At 31.4% G+C, this 19,607-nt stretch overlaps 1 long non-coding RNA gene across 2 annotated transcripts in view; it reads right to left on the bottom strand.

Annotated features, from left to right (window-relative positions):
• Window positions 1-19,607, bottom strand: part of LOC140668310 (uncharacterized) — a 52,329-nt gene that overhangs the window by 26,832 nt on the left and 5,890 nt on the right. For both annotated transcript variants that reach the window (XR_012047157.1, XR_012047158.1), the window contains one exon: window positions 12,021-12,101. This is a non-coding gene — a long non-coding RNA (uncharacterized lncRNA). The remainder of the gene's footprint in view (window positions 1-12,020; window positions 12,102-19,607) is intronic.

The raw sequence follows: 19,607 nt of genomic DNA, 5'->3' as shown, positions 1-19,607 counted from the left end.
CAACTGAGGCAACCCCCTCAACGAGCGAACAATCTCAGAAACGATAAAAGCTCCCGTGCTTTGTCATTAAGCTTCGTGGATTACCTCACCTTGTTGCGAGTTTTCAATATTCAGTCACCTCTCTCTCTTTTAGGAAAATTCCACGTGCGATAACCGGAATCTTTAATTTTTGAAATTGACCGCAAATCATATCATCAGTGTACTGATAATGGTTCAAACAAGTCAGTCGTGAGAGAGTAATGAAATTGTATAAATTAATGAAAGAATTTAATTAAATTTTCCATTTCTTTAGAAACAAATAATTTTAAAATAGATTTTTTTAAAAATAATTTCGCGTGCTCGTCTATTTACAATAAATTTTATTTTCTTCTTAATTATTATTTTATAAAAAAAACCTCGAAAGATTTAAAAAGATAATTCTTTTTTCCGATTAATTTATTTAGCTCTGATGTTCACCCTTATTAATCTGTACAAAAGGGTCTTGTTATCCTGTTATAAATAAATAGATAAATAAATAAAATAAATAAACTATATATATACGAGTGCAAAAAATAAATATTCCAAGCTGACACATAAACAGGAAATTGCTCGACGAGTCGCAAATTAATGACGTCGCGTACACATTCGATTAAACCGCTTAAATAATTTGTAGAGCCACTCATAAAAATTCTTTATACGCTTGTTTGCAGCGAATGGAACGAATGAAACGTAATATTCGGTATTAATATTTCTACAGCGCGATATTGTTCCCCCTGTTTGGCGCGTGTCGATGTGTTTGCCCGAGTAATAGCGGACCAACGCGGTTAGAGATGGCTCAATAACCAGTGATGTATCTCCCGGTGACCTATTCCGCATCCATCATTCGCATTCGACGAGATATCATTTCCTCTCTCGGAAACTTTTAAAAAAATCTCTCGCCCGCAGATAGCGATTGGACAGGTGTCACCGATACATTTCGCGGCATCGAAAAATCTTCGCTTATCGCCGGGACACCTGTCCTCCCCGCTCGCTTCTGTATCGGAAAATACATATGTTTTCATCGGCGAAACTTGTCAATGCATCAAAAAGTTTACATTTTTATTTTTCACCGCAACTTAATTTCGTGATGTTCCCCGATTGTTTCGAAAAAAAAAAAAAAAAAAATACTCCCATCGCTTCTTGATATAAATATATTACTATCGTTATTATTAACATTTTATTTAAGATTTAAAGATAGAAAAAATGTTGTAGGAATAATACATTCCTAAAAAAATCATTTATCTGAATATTCATAAATCAGAAAAATGCAAAAAAAAAAATACTTTTACACAAATATTATTTAAAAAGTAAGCTTCTCTATAAAAATTCCTTAAATTTTAAATTTTAGTACTTACTTATCGCTAAATATTGTTGATAAAGAAGGATTTTTTTAGCTTATCAAAACGACTACAAATGACGTGATAGTTTGTCGTCGCCACATAAACTGCCGCATAGTCAATCGCGTTTCCTCAAACAAGCTTTGAAAAAAAAAAGAATAAATAAAGAAAATTATCGATGGATTGCTACTTATTCGCAACGCAGGATGTTATACATGTACGATGTACAAGATTCCTGATTTTGTAAAAGCAGCAAAACATGTTACATCTAGAATAACAATAAAAGTGATATATATGAGGTTTTATAAAACTCCACACGTCTTTCATCTCCTTACGTCACAGCAGCTGAAAAATTTTCCAAGCGGCAGATTCGTAACTGCCACAAAAGTTTTACAGGAAACGCAGTATAAAACACCCCGGGGGTTCTTTGGCAACGTAAAGCCCTAGGGTGCAATATCTAAAACTGACCTCTCGCTCTCTTGAATTCGATTTTATTTCGATTTCGAAATCGTCCGTTTGTTGTATATAAATGCGAATCTTTATAAAAATTAAGAAAATTTGATTTTTCTTTTGTAGAGAATTTATTTTCTTATTTAAAATAGGCATCTTTTAATTGTAGTCTAATTAAACAATTTGTATTTTTTTTGACATATTTTCTTTCAATATACAAAATATTAATTAAAATTAATTAAAAAATGTTATTAAATATTATTATAAAGTATCATATAAAAATTGTTAAATTGGGAATCATAAATGTGATACAAAACATATCTTAGAATTATTTAAATAAGTTCTTCTTGATAATAATAAGATTTCACATAAAATGCAGGCTTTTGACTTTGAAAAGACACGAAAAGTAATGTTGCTAACTATGAGAAATATTTGTCAAATTTTTGAGTTGTACATAAACTAGGAAATACAATTTTTATTTTTAATGTTTACTTATAATCTGTGTAAAGATTTTAAATTATTAATTTCAGATTGTCCGCTTAAATAAATTAAAATAAGTACAGTCGGACCTCTTATCCTACGACATTTTCGGTCCAGAATCTTCCCCTTAAACCTCTGATCCTACGACAAAAATTTGAGAATGGGGTTATAATTCCCCTTTCGCGGTCGTAGCATGAGAGGATTTTTTGTCGTAGGATAAGAGGTTTTGTAGCATAAGAGGGTCGTAGGATAAGAGGTCCGACTGTAATATAAAAAAAATAGTTATTTAAATATTATATTATTATTTTCAGTTAAAACCGATATATTGCCAACAGTAAGATTTTCATTTCATCAGATTTTCCATTTGATATATTGTGTAAAACTAGGTTATTTACCGCTCCTACATTTCTAATCTCTATTCATGACGACAGCTATATACACAGCAGCTCCTTTATCTTTTCCATGTTGCCTGCCAGTCTTTATGGCCGCCGCATCATGTATGTTACGAGCGGTAAATCTACGTATTGCACGAATTTCTCGGAGAATGACTGTGGCTCTTGTAGAAGCACTGTTGCAGATCCCACGGTTTTCTCCATTCTTGGGACCAGATCCCAAGAGTACTATCAAGCGAAAATTGAGCGTTTGAGTTTCCCTCCGACTGTTATTTCTCGAAACAACCGTGTTTACAGATTACGAGTCTTACCTCGTCCTTTATCGGTATATTAATTAATATTACAGCTGTTGCGGATTCTTGGCACTTAGGCAAATTCTATCCGCAATGCCGTTCCGGTCTGTATATATATATTTAATGAATCTTATAATCTTCGCGAAATTATTCCTCGACGGTGAATTTATATTACAATACGCAAATTTAGCGTTGCAGTCCGTCTAAAAAGAGATTCCTCGACGGCGGCCACGAATATATCCCAGCTTCCATTCACGTCCCGTTAATAGCAATGGCACTTGAAATTGCATACACGTCGCCAATTTAAGTTCCGGATGTTGGCAGTATAGTGGCGTGCCCGGTCGATTCCCTCATAATCGAGCTGTTTTTATTCCGTTCCCGACAACCGACCCACTCATTGATCGCCCTATCCTATCGATACCTATCGCGCGCGACCCTTTTCCGTTCCTGATCCTACCTAATCGCAGGGGCTTACGTCACTCTTGACAAACGGCCGCCTGTTTGCAAGGGCGTGGCACACCCGGTATATATGTACGTACCATCGAATACCATCGGCCTATTGAGTTCCTGGGCGCGGTGGAGACTTGAATGAACACCCGTAACTCTCTTCATCATCGACTGTAATTCATGATCTCCATGTAAATTAGCGTTAGTTAAATATGGACGACATTAACGCGTGCGCGCGCGCGCACATGTGTATTTAAATAGTTGTACTGACAGAACACTTTACTCTCGTGCTTGAGAGCCTTTAAATTCCGAGAAAAATGTTACATTATTTAGAGTAAAAGCCTGTAATCCAGAAAGCGGTTCACTTGCTTGCCAGGATGATGGATAGGAGCCTTACGTAGTAAAATCTTTAAAGAACCGGAACGTGAAAGAGCAGATAGCACGAAGAAAAGATTCATTTTCATGAGACTTCGAAAAGAGAAGGGACGATCTAAATCTACCTTCCCTTCGATCTCTCCTTTATTTTGAGTCTGAGTAGCAAGTTAAGGGACAAACATTTTTTTTCCCTCTCTTATCTCGTGAAAAGTCAGATTTTTTCACCCCTCACAATAACATTTTTAACGACGATACACTAGCAGATTTCTGCTTGATAATCCCACCTGAATTTATCGACCTCCTTTGTCGAAGGAGAAAATTTTTTTCCTCCTAAATATCTGAGAATTCTCAATAGGTTCTTGAAGGCAGCTATAAGTAGCTACGACCTTCCGAGGCTGCGGAATATCGAAAGTTCGCCAAGTTCATTATATCCCAAACTTTGCAGCGTATTGCGGGCTCGGCTACTCGGTATGTATACTTTTCAGCGGTAATCGATAGTTCGAAAGTACCCGGAGCTCCTGCTTCAATATACGCGAGCGCTGTAATTCGGATCAGGCTGGTAAGTATACACATCGACGAGGAGAGAGAGAGGAAAATATTTAAAATAATTTCTTATGAAATATAATTACGAAACAGCTGTATTAACCCTTTGAGTCACAGCGGGTCACCCAGAGACCCACCTTTTTTTTCGTAGTTTTTTATTGTTTTAACTACTTTTTTATCAACAAATACCGGATTTTTTGTTTCTACAGAGTCTCTAGAACATCAATAGTGTAAAAAAAAAATATAAACAGTCATTAATTGTTAATTGTAAAAATACCATATATAAACAAACAGTTAAAATTAGTACTTTTTTTAAAAAAATGCATTTTCTACTAATCTATTATGACAATAAATACGGCAATTTTTTTATAATCTTAGTACACTCTAAAATATTTTTCAGAATTTTTTTAGAATTTCCCACCGTGTTGTTTTTGTTAAATCCTCCTTTTTTTGATAAAAAATATATAAAAAACAATATTTTCTGTTTTAAATTAAAAGTAACAGTCGTATTCTTTTTTAAATTTTTTCTCTGAAGGTTTTTTTAGATCGCAGAATCTGAATCTAAAGGAAAAAAATTTAATTTCCAAAATTTAATATAGGGATCCAATATGGCGGAAGTAAAATTTTGTCTGCTATATTGGATCCGCTATCTTGAATTTTGAAAATCTGACAACGGATTCGTAATCAGCGACCCCAAAAACTCTTATATACCAAATTTTATAAAATACTGACAATTAGAAAAATTCGTGACTCAAAGGGTTAAATTATACATATCGTGTTTTCTTTAATTTATAATTTTGTACTATGTTCTTATTTTTTACCTATGTTACCTGACTCGCGTCAAATAATGACGTATATTTGTAGAAATAATAAATTCAACACAGGATTGTGAATCCCGCACTTTATGAAATTTTATTAAAGAAGTACTTTACAACGGAAAAGTTAGATTACATTATGATAATGATCCCATGTACATTACTTAAAGTTAATTAATGTTTAATTTAAGGGAGGGTAACTCTTGAGCTGTCTTCAGTTAACTTTAAATAATGTTTACGTCAACGACGGCACTTTTGCAAACTCGTTTTCTTTAATAATGAAAAAAATTCTTTGAGTTACCTGTTTCACCCAATCGTTCGTATCTTCAAATCAAGAGCGATAAAAAATTCAGGCGGGAGGCGTGGAAAAGGTTAATGCTACCGGTCAGATTTTACGCGAAGCAGGTCACTCGTGACATAACAAGGGTGACGAAAGGAGAGGGACTCGCGCGTTAGCTGATCGTTTTATAGTTTACAGGAGTGATGAGTACAACTTTGACCTGGATTACACTGGCATTCGCCCTGCATAACTACCGGCAGCTGTCACCCTAGCCCTCTCTCTCTCTCTCTCTCTCTCTCTCTCTCTCTCTCTCTCTCTCGTCGTCTCCCATCTCCCCCGACGCCTTCGTATTATTATCGTAAGTATGCCGGTTTGCACTGTCTGTTCGCTCCCCGATCCGTGTCGTGTACCCCGTGATCACGAACGAGGGGTTCTGTATGTGCATTAACGTATCGCGTAACCGCAGACAGAGCCATGCACATTATTATGCGATTTTCTCGACTCTATCGCCCTGTCATTGCCAGAAACGGACAGATACATTTTAGTGAAAATGAAAAATAAATACATTTACGTAAGCCATAAGCCATTAATTAATATACAATTAATTTTACAAATCAGAAACAAATAGTTCCAATTCATTCTCGTTGGAAAGTTCAATTAATTAAAGTAATTACTTATATATTATTATATATTTTTAGTAAAATATTTGAATATTATTTCCGCATAGTATTTATTTTATTAATTATGTTAATTGTTTTCATAAATTATCATTAATAAAATAATAATAATCTAAAGTATAAATATGTTATTATTTCGACAATTTTTTATTTTCCTTATTTACGTAACAATCAAAATAATTTTTAAAATAATATAAAAGATAAATAAAAATAGTGTATGTGTGCAAGTTTGAAAATAATTCCAAATAAAAATTTCTGGTTCAATTCATAAATCACTAAATTCATAAATTATTCAACTAAATATTTACTATGTATTTATTTGTATCTGTTTTTATTTCCACAAAAAAAATACATTTTTAAATAATATTATATTTAAATGAGACACACACTATATTTTTTATTTTATAGATTCGAAATGTATCTATCCGAAATGGTCGTCACTGGTAAATCCGCACTGTAGAATTAATCTCTTCAGTCCGATGGAATATCGTCTCCCCCTTCGTATGTAGATAAATCGATCACGTAACACTACAAGTCGGTCATGTTTTTAAAGCAGTCAAGGTAATGTGTATTGCGCGCGCGACTGTCCCTTTTCGTCAGACGGCCTCCTGTGTTCTCCTCGAGACTAGCGTACATCCACTATTCACTTAATCATGCAACTGCACCGCAAATTATACAGCCGTTGACCTACATATCGTCAGGTATAACATGCCAATTCCGTTCCGATGCGTTCGCGTGAAAACGCGGGAGTTTGTTTAGCATCAAGGCCGCGTACACTCATGTCGAGTATATGATTTATATTTTTTATTCGTCAGTATTATAACAGAATAGAAAGAGAATGCCAGTTTTCTATGATAATAAAAATATTCTATATATAATAAAAATTCTATGACAATGAGAATGTATAAAATATTCATTATCTTTATGTGTTATAAAATTTTATTAATTATTTTTATATCAAAAGTTTTATACGATTAGTATAAATTTTAGTGTAATATAAATATACATATATGTATATTAATGATATAATGACATATAAAATAGTTTTATTACTCTGAATAAAAAGGGAACCAGAGATATGTATTTCAATTTAAATTTAATTTAAACTTGTCTTGCATTTTTATCTCTTTTTACGAGAAAATCGTTAACAAAATATGTGAGACATTATTTATATACTTTCTTTTTATTTGTTTACGGTAATGGACTATTGCTACAGGAAATTATTCGCGACGAGAAGAACTCGGGATTGCGGAAATCGTGCAAACTCCACGTGTATCGGAGCTCTTTGTTTGCCCCGAAGTAGTACTTACACGAGATTGACACAAAGATTATCATTCGTGATGCGCGAGCCGTCAAATATCGATTTTAGATTTTATACTGTCATATAGGCTCCAATGTCGCGTGCTCTACTTTTTTAGATAGGGCTATCCAGAACCGCCAATCAACTGTGCATGAATTATCGATCGCCGACTGCAAAATTGAAAAAAATACGGCGCGTTCGAACGTAAAAACAGACTTGAAGTCTTCTGTTATGTTAGTGTCCTTTCATAAGGGTAAATATTTTACCCTGTACTGCCAGGATATTGACGTTAGAACGCGTGATGTGTATATTAAATTGTCAAAGTGTCGTATAAAATAATAAATTTTAATAATATAAAAGCATAATAATAAATAATAAATAAATAAAAAATAATAGAAAATAATAATAAAAAATTAAAAAGAAAATTAAAGTAAAATGATAAATTTCAAGTATGTGCTTCACATTTAAAAAATATTATAATCTTGAAAGACAGGAAGAAAGAGAGATATAAACTGGAACAACACGATTTTCATGTCAAAATAATTTGTGCCATTATCGTACATGCACAGTGCGTGTCTCATTTAAATATAATATTATTTAAAAATTTATTTTCATAAACTCTTTCTAATACTATATTTTTTATGTTCTCGCGTTACACGTTATTATGTATTCAGTCAATAATTAGAAGCGTTGCAGTTCTAAAATACTGTGTCTTCAGGATATATATGCGAGTAGAAAATGAAATGTAGCACGAATGTAGGCTATTTAGTTCAGAGTTTGAATTAGTGTTTTACTGACCTGGAAAGAACATATTACTATATATCTATACAAAGTAAATTAAGTGCAATAGAAGATTATAATTAACCGTTCCTGGCACACAAATATTATATATTAACCAACATCATTGCCTCACCAAAATCCTATTTCGTTATAATATTATATTATAATATATATGCCAAATGCTTCAGGAATTAAGCTAATTAACATCCTACTGAAACTGCATAATTTTTTGCCGGCATATAATTAAGGTGTTTATTAAATGTTAACATTTGTCACATTCATAAAATCGCTCGTTTTAATTATAATATTTCATAACAGAAAAATTATCTGGTGTTAAGAAAACGTCAAAGGTATATCGCGTGCAATCAGAGTACAAAATTATATAATCAGATTTTTTTTCCATAACATTACATGTCATTCAGGATTTACCGTGTGGCATATCACGGATCTTTCTCGCGGATATGTCGTGGTTTTTTTTTTAATTTTTCCCTAAAGCCATGCTGGAAATATCGGATGGAATTCCGTAATTTAATATTCCGCCCGGAATCGAGAATGATGTCACAAATTTTTGCGAAACGGAGGTGGTCGCTCCCGCGAGCACTCGACGCTTTATCTCGGAACTTCCGACCGATAATCTCTCTCGGCAAAGTGATTTTCCGCGTCCCAGGCGCTTTTTCCTATCCTTTTTCCTTGTTGCGATGCGCTTCTCTATCAAGGTACGTGACGGCGATTGTATCGCTATAAACGATTATGCCATGAAACTTTTTCAGGCGTAATTCATCGATTATGTTAATACTCCTTTCAAAATATCTTTTATTAATTCGCAACCATATACTCGGAAGGTATAGATACCTCACATCCCCGTCAAATTAACATAGATAATTTTCGCCATGTTCTATTTTCGAAAGTGATGCCACATTCCCTATCTTTTTCTCTCTCGTTTCCCGTACAAAATTCAGGCGATCACGTATATTACTGGCAATATTTCGATCCCTTTTACACGAGGAGCGGAGTGTCCATAAATCACGAGTGAGACTATATCGTGGATCTCCTCTGTTATCACTAATGCCTTAAATCCATATTTAATCTCTCACGTTTGGCGAAACTGTTGCGATGGATGCATGCCAAATGCGTTCGGCCTAATTATTTTCCGAGAGACACCTAGCAGAGTCGTATACACAGATCGGAATTCGCCAACGGATCTCTCCCAGGAGTCGAGGGCGTCCCCGAAGAAGATTCAACGGGCGGCGCGCGATCGGGCTCGCTGCCAAACCAATTCAGCTGCAATAATATTTGCATAAACCGGATTCGCGTCGTCTATAGTGCATAAATCACGCAGCGACACGCGCTCTCTTTCTAACGGCCTGAAAAGAAACGCTGTCTTTTCAAGCATGTCGTGTACTTAGTTCAGGTATACCAATATGGTATGCAAATCGACCGTCTGTTATTATTTATTGCGATAAATTTTACTTGTTCAAAGGGCTAACCAAAATTCTATACAATTACTAAATATTCTGTGTTATCTGTGAAATCATTTTATTTAGACACAACGCATTATATATTTGCATATACATACGTGTATAAAATTATTAAGTATCCTATTTTTGTTAGTAAATTTCTAAAAAATATTATAATAAAAATCATTAAGAATGTATATACATTTTCTCGGAATTTATTATATAATTATATTTATAAAATATATTATTTTTTGTTAATTATTAATTGTAGCATTTTAAATTAGCAAAGCATATGTGTATTAAGCTGTTCTTTATTTTTAGAAACTTTGTACTCTCTATTCTTTGTTCCATTATTTAAATTGTTTTTAGTTCCATTTATTCCGTTGTTCTAGTTCCTTCTAGTAAATTAGCATTTTAAAATGTTAAAATGTCCTGAAGTTAAAAGTACAAATTTTATTATCATATTTGCAAGAATTATTTCAAGTTAAAATATTGCTAAGCAAATAAAATACCATCCAAACAGTTATTACATATAAACTGCAACTGTTACAATTATTATTCAAATAGTTAGTTTGAAAACGGTGAGGTATTTGTCTTGCTATATTAAAAAATAAAAAAAAATTTAAGGATGTCTAATAATTTTAAACACTGCTGTATATAATCTTTTACAAGAGCATTTAACGGTACAAATGTTCATACACAGTATTTGTTTGTTATTGTATAATCTTTTGGTACACTCTGTAAAAACCTTCGTTTCTGAACAAATTAGATAAGAAATATCGTCGTCTTGAAACTCCAGAGAATATAAATCTCGTTTATAACTTTACTTTTACGCTGAGCTGGTTGCTGACAGCGATTTCTGTATTGTTTGCAGCGAGGAATGTAAACAACGTCGCTATTCTTACTGCAATTCCCACTCAGAATACCATTCAATCGGGCGTATTTTTCGTGATCGACTATAACAGAGAACGGAAAGGGATTCTCTCCGGCGTTTCAAGGATGCAGGAAAACAGCAAAACACTCGATGATCAAACGTGAGTTGGCCGAAATTGAAGAGTTTTGGTGCAAGAAGAGTACTAACTTTATATCAGAAACTTTTTCAGAAACTACCCGTAGTAAATTGATTTGAAAGCTGTACGTGGTCTACGCGCAAATGATAATTTCTGTTTTTCTGATTTGAGAAATTACAGAGATGTGGATACACATTTTTATTTTCCACAGAAAAAACAATTTTTTACTAGCAATTTTTATTTTTTTTTTATTCTGTAGTATTTATAATCATTGTGCCTTTAAAAGTACAATTTATTATATACAAATATTTTTTCTAAATTTAATAATCAATAATTTAGGATATATACTTTTTATTTTGAAATCAAATAATTTTAATAGCGAAAAATCGAAAAAATAACGTTAATTGCATTAATGTAATTATTTTTATAATGATATGAACATCAGAATATCGTTAATTATTTTTAAACTTATTTTGTGCAAAAAACATATATAAAATTAAAGCAATAAATTAGTAATAAATTAAAATTTAATTATGCCATACATTAAATTTGATTTCTCGTGATAAAATTGTCAGGTTAACAGAGGCCTCAAAGTGCACGATTATACAACAGGCAACTGTCTATATATAATATATGATTGGCCAATTATAATATATAAATTCTTACATCTCACAAACTATTGTTTGAGATTTTAAAAAAATTTTTGTGCTATATTCTTCCGCAAATTTTGAAACATTCTATATATATCTTTCAATTTATGAGAATAAATAATGCAGAGATTAAAACTGCTACATTATTTCAAATTCAATTTTTTATTGAAATCTGTGATATAGTATTCGCAAATCCCCGCGAGATTGCCTTGAGATTAAAAAAAATAATTCAACATTCACTGATACGATACGCAATAGCGAAGTTTTAAAATGCAGCGTTAATCAATAAAATACAAATGTATAAATTATATAAGAAAAGCACAGTGTATCCAAAATAATTAATATAATTAATATTTAAAAAAATAATTATTAGACACAAACTTAAACTTTAATTCATTCATTAAAATAAATATTCAATTAATTTGTTTTAGATATAAGCTCAAGATATAAAAAAAATATATAATTCTTATATAAAAAGAGGCCAAAGAATTATAAATCTTAAACACTGTTGACAATTATTTTATATACATATACATATATCAAATTAAAAGAAATTATACTTTTTATATATTTAAATATTTTATTAGAGAGATATTTTTTATAAATAATGATATAGAGTGAGTCTTTTGATAAGCAAAGATGAGAGAACTAGAAAGTTACTTTTATAATTAAACAACAAAACAAGTAATAAATCAACATACATATAAGCTGCTTACCTTACGGTTGGTTCCGATTTCTCTTTGAGCTTCCTCCTCCTTCTCTCTAGTTTGTTATTTGCTGCTCCTTTGTGGTAAACACTTGCGAAAACAAGGTTAATTATAATCACGCATTTATCATTAGAATACGACTGATTTACATAACATTCTCGACGTTACTCGCAAGTGATGCGCATTTTATTTTATATTGCGACGAGATAACACGAAAATCATGGTTACAGATGTGATTCATCATTTTATCGTTTCATCGATTCGAAAGATTGATATTTCGATCAAGTAAATCATATAAGATACATATATTTCAACAGATTACCAATACAAACAAACATGAAAGTTATAATTGATAAATATGAGATCAATAATAAGACTGTAATTAATGATATTCTCAATAATATGCTCGAATCAAATGAATTTGTACATTGGTGATATTTTATTAATGACGGAGGGAAAATAATCGGCTTTATTCTGGTACTGAATTGGAACTGACTTTAGTCAAGACATAATTATCGATCGCATGGTTAATGATCGTTAAAATCATAAAGGATAATTGCATTTCATGTTTCCCGATACTTCTCGCAATCGTATCTTGAGAGATAATAGACGATAAAGATAACAGACGGAGCGTTTCGCGAAACACGTCCTGCTCGCTCGAGTCTCACGACGTGAATGACAGGGTCACAGGCGGCCTGTAAACGATACGCGCGCTGCTGTTTACATGCTGTGAGAAGCGAAGGTCGCTTACCAAGTAACAATAATATTGCTTGTCGTATTGTGTGTGTCACGAAATATTTAACATACCATAAAGTGACAAATAACTCTGTTTTTCATTTTTCAGCTTCAAATTAACTGTTAATAAATTGTTAATATATCATATGTTCTCATACTTTAATAAAGATACGAATAATTAAAGATTATTAGCTTGTACGAATTTTTCAACTTCAAATTAATTGTTAATATATCATATCTTCTCATACTTTAATAAAGATACGAATAATTAAAGATTATTAGCCTCTGCGATTAATCAACTTAAGCGATTAATGATCCGTCACTCGCAGGAAATAGAATATTCTGTAATACTAGTTTGTAATAATATGTTAAATTTTTCGTTAGATAATAAAACGAATTAACTATCATACAGAATCATTTTCGAATTCTCTTTCGTCATTAATAACATATTGCGAACACAAAATAATTTGATTAGAACGTTATTGCGATGCGTTTAATTAAATTAAGTCATTATTGATTTTATATATATATATTTTAATCAGCTGCATATATCATGAATTTAGCGTTTGTGCATCGATGATCTATTGAAACGCATATTTCATGTATGTATTTTATTCAATCAAAATTAATCACGCGATTTAATACAAAGGATCGTATTCGTGTAACAGTGATTTTCGTGTTCTTCTATCATAATAAAGAAAGTGCGCGTAGTATGTAATTAATGAATGCTATATACAGTTTCGATCGATCGTTGCACTCTAATGATTAGTGCGCGCTAGTAATTAACTGTGTTTTCAAGAGTGAATGTCATATAAAATGACAAACAAGAGAGAAAAACTAGACGATGATTAAAAAAATATATGGCATTGATAAAGTAAGAAATTTATAATTTTAATCTAATATTTATTTACAAAATGAATTGTTCGTTTATTTTCATGATTCACATTACATTATGTATGTAATAAAAATATTTGAGGTCTTTTAAAAATATTTAATTTATATTTATAATTTATATAAATTTAAATTAGCGTACAAAAATATAAATAATGAAGATATTTTTAATCTAGCATCTCCATTATGAGAAATTTAATTGAGATATATAACAATAATATATAATTGTTTTTTACTTTATAAATTTAAAAAGAATAAGTTTAAAAATTAATCAAAAAAATCTCCAAAATTTTTCTAAAAATATCGATCAAGCTTGAAAGGAAAAAAAAAATTATATCGTTCTTATTATTTAAGGTCGATATATTTACTATTAAGGAAATTTTGAATTTAAAAAATTGATTATGACAGTGCACTTTTCATAGCTAATAAAAACAGTTTTATAGTATATACCTGTGTAAAAGGGTGGTAATGAGAAATCGATACTCCGGGTGAGCTTACAAGGTAGCTCCGCCGAATCATATGATGAGATTTTTATCGGATATCTTATAAAGCGGGAAATTACACGGAGAACTTTCTATGCATTGATACGCTATGCGAACTAAATTGAAACACGAGATTTTTCCTGATCGAAATGCCACGATTATCACACACATCTGCAGTATCAAAAAGATATTACGTAAAATATTTTTTGTGTAAAATCCAACACAACGTTTTCATTGTACAGGTATTAACGAATTAAAAAAAAATCAATCTTACTTAGAGATTGATTTTAAAATATTTAATGTATAATAATTATGTATATTTAATACAATATGTATTAATACAATATGTATTTAATACAATATTAATTAATAATATTTAATATTTATATTAACGTGTGCAAACTGTTCCATATAATATTTAAAATTAAATGATTCAAATCTAAAATTAATGAAAATTGTCAACATGTTCAAATCAAGCTAAAGATGGAATGGCAATTGAACAAAAATTTGTAATAAAAAAATTTATCAAAAATTGTAAGTGGAATATCGTAATAGAAAAATGCAAGGTGCGTTAGAGAGTTTCCAGTTAGCGACTTTATAATCCGACAAGCTGTGGAAAAGAGGGAAAAAACTAGATTTTTTCTACAAGGTATATTCCAAAAATATCGCATAACCGTATTTTCGCGAAGTTGTCAAAATTTAACGGCGCATTCGCGGAAGGCACAGACTCAGTCTCTCGGAAAGTGGCGGATCTCGTTTCTCTTGAAACTGCTCGCGATTCGCAAACGACTGCGAACGTTACAGGACGTTACTGGCATGGAAAAGTCCTCGGACGAGACAATTTGTCACGAACGAAGGCGCGGGACAAAGGGACGCATATCGAACAACTCCTCGCCATTCCAGTAGCCGGAGGATACTCGACCGTTTCTCTTTTATGCGACGTTGATAGAAGTCTCGCATTCGCTGACGAGGCCAAGCCAGAAGTATTACAGCTGGAAACGGAAAATGCATATCCGCTATAAATGCAGAGGCACACTGACTGCTGCTAGTATATCTTATACAATATCGGGTAATTGTTATGTAGAACAAACGCGGAAATGTGATATTAAAAATAAACGAGCAGAATCATATAAATATATATCATATATATATATATATGTGTGTAGAATAATATAAATATTATATTTGCGATTATCTCCGTTAACGAGATTTGATAACAACAGATATTGGAAAACGGAAAGATTGATATAATTAAAAAATTCTCTCATTTATTATCGCAAGTAAAATATTATTTACATAAAAAGATATGCAAAGTAATCGAAATCTAATTTAAATTCTATTGCGTTAAAATTGAAAATTATTTGAGCGATTAAACGCGAAAGCGAGATACAACTCGTTAAAGAGATATATAAAAAAAAATATACAATATAAAACTTTCGCATGATATAAAAAGTTATATCTTTTATCTTTCTAGTATGACAAAAAGTGCTCTAATGCAGCAAGATTTACATTAAGTACTTTAACAAAGCGTTTTGTTTTTCACAGAACGTAGAAAGGTATGATTTATATCACTGTAGCCGCGCGCATAGCAACTCATCCAGGACATCTTTTGTTCGTTTTTAAAATAAAGAATATCATACTCCCATTTATTCTACGTCCTATGTTTGAAATTCAAATTCACTGCTCCTCCTCATTACCGTTTAAAACTGTTATGACAGTTGTCTGCGTGAGACACGAGGCGTGAAAATAACTTGGCAGATCAACAGAATCGCCGTATTTAGTGAAATAACAATCGTGTAACATTTAAAGGCGATTATCTACATATTATATTCGTTTCATTTCATAATTTTTATTTTTTCATATTTTATATATTTATGGCTTTACAATCTTACGGCCTACATGAATTATACATCCATGTCACGTGCAATTAAAGGAGAGATGCTTATATCGTATACTGATTGCCTAAATCATATCTCATCAATTTATAAACGATATTTAATGATAAAGTATAAAAAGTATAATGAGAAATCTAACCAAAAAGTTCGCAAATTACATCCTAGTTTGTGTGATACGAACGTTTACAACAATGAAGTACAGTTGATGTAACTTGTAACTAATTTATTTTAGTTGACAATAATCTAACAATGCAATTTTATTCTGTATACTTTTATATTTTTTAAAAAGTAGATTTATTGTAGAATAGTTTATATTCATTTTATGTATCTATTACATTTATTATAAACGTAATACAATATATATAATAAAATAATAAAAATATAATAAATGTTAAATCGATATTTATAAACTAATCATGTTTCTTAAATCATATCGCCAGGTTTCTTAATTATATCGGTATAATTTGAAAAAAAAGTGTATAAAAAAAGCAAAAATTTAATTTTCTTCCACATTTGTTATTCATAAAATATGATTTAATATAAAATATAAATTAATATTAATACAAATATATTGTTTTTTAATTATTATGTGTTGGATGTTTATTTGTTTTTATATATTAATACATATAAATATTAATATTAGTAAATGATTTTTTTTATCCATGTTTTTTATTATTAATACTATTCGCAAATTTAAAGGAAGTACGATTTAGGAGATCGATTGCTTAAATTACACCTTTCACACAATATACGATACGATATAAGGCAAATTTTCCCTTTGCAAGTTCGACGATCGTTAATAATTAAAGTGTAATATTTTCCAAAATAAAATTTTAAAAACACGGACAAAATTTTTAAAAATTCGTGACACAGAAAATGCGATTTCCCTGCAGCAGATTCAGAATACAGAGAGAAATTTCTATTGCACCGGCATTTTTCCATTTTAATAATATATCGACGTGAATAATTATCGATATGCACGAAAACTGGGAGAACTCGAATTATAGAGTCTTCACCGATCTTGAGAGCGTTCGCCGATGCTTTTCGCATAATAATGCTAATGTGCGTTACGCGTCAGATAGATCGCATATGGCGCAAGGATTACTCGGGTACACCCACACAATTGCATATTCATAGCGCATATTCCGTGCGACGTGACGTTCCTACGTTGTAATCCCTTAGGCGAGATGTAGTGGAAAATATAAAAAAGAATGGCAAAGAAAAAAGAAAATGAAGGAGAGAGCGAAACCTGATTATATGCACCTTTTCGCACCGCATGATGGCGTATTTATCCGTTCTGGCACGCATAAATCGCCCACGCATCGTGCACGGACATGTCCGTCGCTTATTGTCATTCACGCATGAGCCGCTTCGGACACGTGAATGTTGATGCTCCACAGGAGTGATCGAGAATGAGGGGAATGAATAGACCGCTACCGAGACAAGAGTATCGTGGACTCTTGGATATGGTGTATCGACTTGTGCACAATAATGGGTGCAAGTCGATAGTCGCAGTTTTCGAGCTAATAAAGGGCTTTCACTGTCAAATGACAATTTTAAATGCCATCGATATTCAATATAATGAAATTATAATTAACTATTAAACTCACACTTTTTTTCCGTTTCTGGTTACAATGTCTTGTCGCAGTTTTCGCTATGTTTGAAAAAAAAAATCGAAAAAAATTCATACATGTTTTTTTTACATCTGTCAAGAAAGCGATCATGTCTAACAAAATTTAAAAAATAAAATTTTTGAGGGTTAATATATTAATTTATATATTATGGAACTTGTTGTATTAAAGGCTAAGCATATTAAAAAAAGTGCCCCCGACGAGTTTTCAAATAATATTTGGCCTGAGATGTTCTCAAAAAATAAATAAAAATAATCAAAAAATAATAAAAAAAAGTTTTTATTTTTTTCACCATGTTGCACAAACTCGAAAAAATTGAAAAAATTTAAGAGTATTGAGACATATAAAAAGAATATTCTCTAAAAGTTTGATGATTGAACCTTGAAAAGAACATGTTAAAAAGGTCCTTTCTTAATTTTAGTCTTTTTTAAAAAATTGAGTTTTTATTCGAGATTAATGAAAAAATATTTTTTTTATGTCTTTCGTCAATAAGTATCCAGAAAAAAATTGATATGGGATTATCTCAAATATTTACAGAAAAGAAAAATAAAAACTGAAAATGACATTTTTCTCGATAACTTAGAAAATAATAAAGTTAGGAGCTGAAATTTTTTTTATAATGAGAAAATGACAGGCCAAATATTATTTCAAAACTCGTCGGGGGCACTTTTTATATGCTTATCAAGCTATAGCCTTTATTCATTTCACATCAATGTGTGTCTTAAGATTTTATTAAAATATATGTTTCGATTTATAAAAAATTATATATAAGTTTTAATATTTAACGCACGTGTGCACGTCCAAGCTATCGCCTTATCATCTTCAATGTATCGTATACTAATGGTCTTATTCTTAAATCGATGATTGTGGGCGTATCATTCCCATTACTACTGCTAGCACACGTAATCCGATACAGTCCTCTCAGCTGTGTATGTGCACGAGTAATACACAAGCGTCCTTTCTTGTAACAACCCTCTCGCTCCACGAACTTCCGAGAGTATGTATGTTAGTAGTGATCCACTTACACTTTTCACGTATTTCATCTTGAATGTAATTCTATGCAAATAGAAGTATCTTCAGCCTCCCTTCGCGTCTTATCTGCTTCGTCGCCTTATCCGTTCTTTTATAAATATAGCAAGCGGAAAAGTACAATTCTGATGATTTGTTACGTCGTATCTTCTCGAATTATTCAAAGTGCGTGGAATATTTTTCAAAGCGAAAGCATAAAATATTTGTAAAATTCAGTGAATTTTATTTTCGTAACTTTTCCTGTTCGAAATTAATATCTTTCAATCACCTTAAATACATTTTTTTATCGAATTAATTCTTCTTGATTAAATAGCATACTTTCAAGTAACAAAATAAAAATGTAATAAAAACAAAATTCCACGCTATATAAAATAATTTACGTATTATATTATATTATAAATAATTATTTCGTATTAATTAGAACAGATTTTGTAATAAATATAATTTTAATAAATTATATAAATGATCGATTTCCCTGCCCTTCTTTTTTACAGTACAAGATTTATTTGATCATAAAACATAGTTTATTTTCTATCTTTTTGCTCTTGAGTTATGAAAACGCTTTCTCTTTAGTCCATGTAAACTTTACAAGTAAAGTAAAGTAAAGTAAAGTAAAGTGGGCCATGCCAGGTGTGCGCCATGGCTTTCGGTTTAACTCAGGAACTTTGTCCTGTTTGATCCTTCACTCGGCAGATAAAATAAAATCTTTGAATATTTAACCAAGCTTTAGGGGGAAACGAATAAAATTTTATTCGTCGGGATCCGTCGGAAGTTTTACTACAGCATAACTTTGGCTATCGAAAATTTCATTTAAGGCTGGAAATGGGGTTTCAAATTATCAGTTAGTAAGATAATACTTAGTAAGAGTCCTATAATACTATATAAACTAATATTACGGCAAATTTAGAGGAAAACTTGATTTTATCCGAATCC

The sequence above is a fragment of the Anoplolepis gracilipes genome, chromosome 8, assembly GCF_047496725.1.
Source record: "Anoplolepis gracilipes chromosome 8, ASM4749672v1, whole genome shotgun sequence".
NCBI lineage: Eukaryota > Metazoa > Arthropoda > Insecta > Hymenoptera > Formicidae > Anoplolepis > Anoplolepis gracilipes.
The sequence above is the reverse complement of the archived record's forward strand: the minus strand, read 5'-3'. Positions and strand labels throughout refer to the sequence as shown.